This window comes from Mya arenaria, chromosome 8 (assembly GCF_026914265.1).
Source record: "Mya arenaria isolate MELC-2E11 chromosome 8, ASM2691426v1".
Classification (NCBI taxonomy): Eukaryota; Metazoa; Mollusca; class Bivalvia; order Myida; family Myidae; genus Mya; species Mya arenaria.
The window spans coordinates 37,588,976-37,594,975 of record NC_069129.1 but is presented as its reverse complement, the minus strand read 5'-3'; the positions used below and the strand labels follow the sequence as shown (position 1 = coordinate 37,594,975).

The following is a 6,000-nucleotide window of genomic DNA, read 5'->3' as shown; positions in this document are numbered from 1 at the left end:
CATTAATCACTGTATAGCAACACTATTAATTCAACCGTTACTTTATCATTTTGAATTATATTTTTGAATTATTGATTGGAGTTGTTTAAAAAAAAATTCCAGCATCTGTAGCACAGTATTGATGCACTTACAAATGGACCTGATTCTTCAATTTCCATATAAAAAAAATCATTAAGCTGATCAATTGATAAAATAGACGTCGCCATTTTAAAATGCAACATATGTATTTGCAGATGAATTCCATCAATGAAGCCTTTGAAAAAAGCGGGCCATACCCCAGTCTTTGCCTGTGGGAATGTGGTGTACCACAGCAGGTCAGATGGCTTTCCATGATGGAATAACATCTCTTACCAAATTCAGCAGGTCAAAAATGCTCTTTACCATCCACAGACAGTATTTGGCAGACTAGGAACAAGAAATTCCTCTTAATGTAATAGCGGTTTGGTTGTGCATGAACAGCAAATGCATCCGGTGCTGGTTTGTTAACATGCAGGGGCTGCCACTATCCTCCTTAAGGATAACAAGGATGTCAGTTTCCAGCAGAATAATCCAGGTATGGAATCTTTCATATATCATACATTTTTTTCAATCCATTTTACCTTCAAAATATAAATTTAACTACTGAAAAATATCTAACTATCAACTTGCTGATATATCAGTTTCTATGTTTGCCCTAATCTCTTTCAGTTACATGTATATAACTTTGCTTTTGTATAGTGCTAGTACATTTTTGTGTGTGTTTCTCTGTTAATGTAAATCACTGAGTTTGTTAAGCATTTTCTTCTTGTCTTCTAATGCAGGAAGAACCCCAGGTCTTACTATTAAGAAACGCAATGAGGTTGTGACCATTAGGCTCAAAGCTGTGGAGAAAGATGTCTGGCCAGGAGAAATACTGATGTTATGCTTTACTGATGTTGTTGCCAACACCTACAAACCATTCACTACAACTACCACAACGAACAATGTACTGATAATGCAGATATGTAGAAAATTTCAGCCGAGTGTCATTCATTTGGTCCAAAAGCCTATGATCTTTTGTCAGATCATACTTAAAACAACAAGCATCAATGCTGTTTGAAAACTTTTTCTCATTTTTGTTTCATTCAGCTTAAGATTTGTGTTTGTCTAGATGATACATCATGACAAATGCCCATAATTAAAGAAAACAACAACACTTGTTTCCAAATACAATACATTCTTTATTTTGTCTCTAATTTCAGATGTATTTCTTATTTATTGATTAAAACATGTTTGTTGATTGTTTTTTTAAAAGTATTCAAGGTTTGAATTTATAACTAGCATATGTGAACATTTGCAGAAAATCTGAGCTACCTTTGTGAAAGAGGCCAAGAGAGGATTGGATGGTGGAGTTTCAGATGACACAATGCTGACTGTTTCCACCCAGATGATTTTGCTTTCTACTGGCAGCAGAAGGAAGTCTTCACTTTTATTTTAAACAATTCAGTTTTAATGCCACCAATTTATCAAGATAACATGTAACTGAACATATTGAAATTACACCAACTTCCTTCATTAACACAAACTATCTGTGTACCTGGAGCATCAGCTTGAACAGTATACTATTTCAACTACCATTTCCTCATATTCAAACATTACTAGAAAGGTCTGAAAGGCAATCATGATATCTTAAGTGATAAATGAAGAATGATAAACTCTTGTGTTATAAATTCTGCTGCAACTTGAGATCACCAGTATGTACAGACATTGCCAAATTTATTGCATTTATTACTTGTGTCTTATCAGTGCTCTATGTAGTTCTGGCTTCCATAACTTTAATGTTGATATTTTCTTATGTTTACACGTCCAAAAAGGTAATATATAACGTGTTCGCTGAAGTTCTTTAGCTATGCTCTATGCATAGATATTGTACTTGAAGTTAACTATGATTTTATTAAGATGTGATTTTTCACTCTGTATTGATGTTCACATACTTCAATTTCTGTTGCTATACCAGTGCCACTAACAGATAATCTAGATTAAGTTGTTTTTATATATTTCTACCACTGTTGTCTTTGATCATTTTCATATTATATAGTTAGTACACTTCATTATATACAAGGCAGTCAATGTCTAATTTCCTATAACAACTCAGCAATAAGCCTTTTGACATTTCTGCTTTCAATTGTCTTTATATTTTTCATAAACATTTATTTCTAAGTTTGAAGTCTGATCACTGTTTAGTGTTAAAAAACAGGCTCTACTTTATGGCTGCCTAGAAATGTCTTCCAAGTTGATAATTATTTAAAATAACAATAACCTAATGCCCTTATGGAAACATAGTCCAAACATTCCTCAACTGCTATGAAATTATTTTTGAACAAACCTTTTTGCAGTTTACAGCCTTTAAAAAATTAAGATTTTCCCCCAACCAAATGCACTGCTCAACCTATAAATAAATGATTTTTGACATATTATAATCACTTTCACTCATTGCATGTTTTTCTGCTACAATGTTATCGCATTTTCATGTGTATCATTTAGATTCATTGTTTTCACATTATTACTTCACTCATGATTTATTGCTAATCTCATTTTATGTAAATGTCATCTTGTTCAATTGTAAATAATGACAAATGGTGCTCAAAAGAGTGTGATAATGGATATACTCTTCCTGTCATTCATGTTATTTGATAATTGTCAGCTGCGGCATCTTCCATGAATTGCATTACTTTTACTTTGCCTCAGATTTAATAGTATGTGTGATGGTGTTATGTTGTTGCTATTAGAATAGGGGTTATTTTGATAAGCCAAATATCCTGTACATAATCATTTCGCCAAAGTAGTTCATTATAGATTCATATAACACTACAGACTGGTTAATTGTAATGGTAAACTATTTTTCAATTCTTTTAAAAAAAATCCATCCTTTGATATAGCCTTCATCTTACACCATTATTTCCTAGAGCTTTACCTTGCATTTCTGTCATTCAGGCATGGTTGAAATACATTTCAAGGGACTAGACACCAGATGATACCATTGCAAGATGAAAATAAAACTGTCCAAAACTTTAATGGAATTTATATCATAGTGTACATTTTAATTGAGTTTTTGGACCTAGTAAATCCCAGTTATTTTAAAAAATAGCTTCAGAGTGTGTCTTGTAAAAATCACAGGAACCCTACATGCTATTCTTTAGTGTATACACACAGCTGAGACAGGGATAGAAATATTTATTTTTTCATTTAAAATATTGCATTTTTGACCTCATACTAGCCCTTAATTATAAGTTCAGTCTTGTTTTAAGGAAAAATTGAACTTGCTGCTTTTGGTACTTTTGGTTCATCCCCAATTGATCCAATAAACCCTGGTATAATATTGATAATTATGGAGAAATAAAGACATACTTTATATGTAATGTTAATTGGGCTCAATTTCAGACCTATTCAGATCATGAAAAAAAATACTGCATTATAACTTCTTCTTTTTTTAATTCAAATTTATATTACAGTAATATGTTGTGTAGACGAACATCAATATGTACATTTCTTGAAGAAAAAGATAATTGATTAGGTGGATATTCGAAAACTTATTAGCTATACATTTATCAAAAAATGGGCATTTGAGCATTTCACAATAAATTTTTCATAATCATTGGATAACTAAATAATATGAAAAAATATGTAATATGTAAAACATAGTTTATCATAGTTTGTTATATTTTTTTTTATATAAGAAAAGAGAATTATGAACACAAAAAAGGGGGATTTGGGCAGGTGATGATTAAGACTGATTAATATTAGAACAGATGTAAAACCATTTATTATCATGTTGCTTCATTTTATCATTTATCAAGGCAATTTCTTTCTCTATATTATGTCTAATTATCATGTATTTCCTGTACTGAGTGAATTGAGGCGTTGTTTTTCTATACTTTGAACCAAAGATGTAAAATTTCATCAGCACAATTAAGAAATTAGTAATCGCTGTGTGTTTTTCATCGCTGACTATTCCGAAGCTGATATTTTTTAATGTTAAATTTATATTAATATGATTATCTTTTAAGAATTGGTTTAGTCTACTCCATAGCGGTTGTATTTTCGGGCACTCCCAGAAAAGATGTTCCAGTGTTTCAATATCGGATTGACAAAAGTCACACACACTTGTTTCATTTATTTTGCATTTATAAAGGAATTCATTACAAGGAACGATTCTGTGTAAATTCTTATATTGAAAACTTCTTATGTTTGTGTCATTGGAACATCTGTACGTGTTCATATTTATATTTTCCCACTCTTTATCTGTTATTTCATTTAAACCTAGTGTTTGTATCCACTTCTGTTTAATTAATATACATGTGTCAGTTGATGGGATAGTCTTTGCATATAGAAACTTATTAGGTATTTTACAACACTTTAATTTGTACAATATCGATTTTGAGTCATTGGTAGGGATTTCATAATTGTCTGTAGATAAGTATATCTTTATTTCATTTGGAATGCTATGTATTAGGGACAAAAATTTTAGATAGTCGTGATGATTTACTTGATATATTGATAGAAATGTTTCAAAATCATACCATGTTTTTGACCAAAAATCAAATAGTTGCCATATAAATTTAATCCCTCTTTCATACCAAGCTTCATAAAATAGGCTTTCATTATTAAGTTTAATTGACTCGTTATTCCAGATTATGACATTTCGTTTTATAGATTCCTGATCAGTTTTTGTAATTTGCTTCCATGCATTTAATATATCGAATAAAAAAGTGTTATTTTTTTAAATTCTTTTTATTAAAGTGTTGTCCAAGTTGCATTCAAAAATTAAACTCCCTCCATTTTTTATGAACCTTTTTCTATAGAATTCTTTCCATTGACCTGTGTTTGATTCGTCAATATAACGCCTTATCCAGCAAGCTTTTAGTGAGTAGGACAAACTCTCTATGTTTGGAACTTTTATACCGCCTTTTATTATAGGTTGAATTAATGTATCTCTTTTGATTTTGTCTGGTTTTTTATCCCATATAAAATTAAATATTTCCTTTTTAATTTCTTGTAATATTTCATTTGGTGGATTTGGCAGAACAGATAAAGGCATAATCAGTTTTGGTAGTGCAAATGTTTTTATTACAGTCACTTTTCCTAGGAGTGTTAGTTTTCTATGTTCCCATTGCTTTAGACAGTTTTTAAATTATTGTAACTTTGGTAGGAAATTGAGGTTAAACATATCTAGTTGTAGTAGAAAATACTGTTCCTAAAGTTTTTTGCATTTGCAGATGTCCATTGGAAACGAAGTTCATCGCAGTATGTCAAAGTTGTGCTTTTTAGACTGCCAACTCTTAGAGCAATGGATTTAGCAATATTAAGATTTAGACCTGATATTTCTGAAAAACGTATTAAAGAATTGACTAAATATGTAAATGATTCCTTTGACCCATTCTGTATGTATGTTGCGTCATCAGCAAACAGTGTCTGCTTTATCTCTTTGCCGTTGATTGTTAGTCCCTTGATGTCTGGATTATGATCAATATAGTTTGCTAATAATTGTATGCATATTATGAAGAGATACAACGACAAAGGACAGCCCTGTTTTACACCTCGTTGAATAATAACAGGTGGTGAAAGGTAACCGTTGTTTAGTATCAAGCTTGTTACACCAAAATAAAAAGTTGTAACCCATTTTATAACAGTTGGACCAAAATTCAAGTGTTTTAAACAGTGTACCATGAACTCATGATTAATACTATCAAACGCCTTTTCGAAATCAGCAAAAAATAACAAGCCAGGGTTATTTTTTACGTTCAAGAAATTTATGACCTCATGGATAAATCTTATATTTTCACCAATATATCTGTTTTTTAAAAAACCGGATTGAGTATTTGGTATTATGTTTGGGAGAACTTTTTTAAGTCTGTGTGCAATTGCCTTTGTGGCTATTTTGTAATCAACGTTTAATAAACTTACAGGTCTCCAGTTCGATAGACTTTCTATATCTTTACCTTGTTTTGGTATCAATGAAATTATTCCTTGTTTTTGAAGAGT

General features: G+C 31.0%; 1 long non-coding RNA gene across 1 annotated transcript; it reads left to right on the top strand.

Annotated features, from left to right (window-relative positions):
• The first annotated feature begins 428 nt into the window (after window positions 1-428).
• LOC128242729 (uncharacterized) lies at window positions 429-1,676 on the top strand. Its single transcript, XR_008262685.1, has 3 exons — window positions 429-553; window positions 801-964; window positions 1,319-1,676. It is a non-coding gene; the product is annotated as an uncharacterized LOC128242729 (long non-coding RNA).
• Window positions 1,677-6,000: the final 4,324 nt, after the last annotated feature.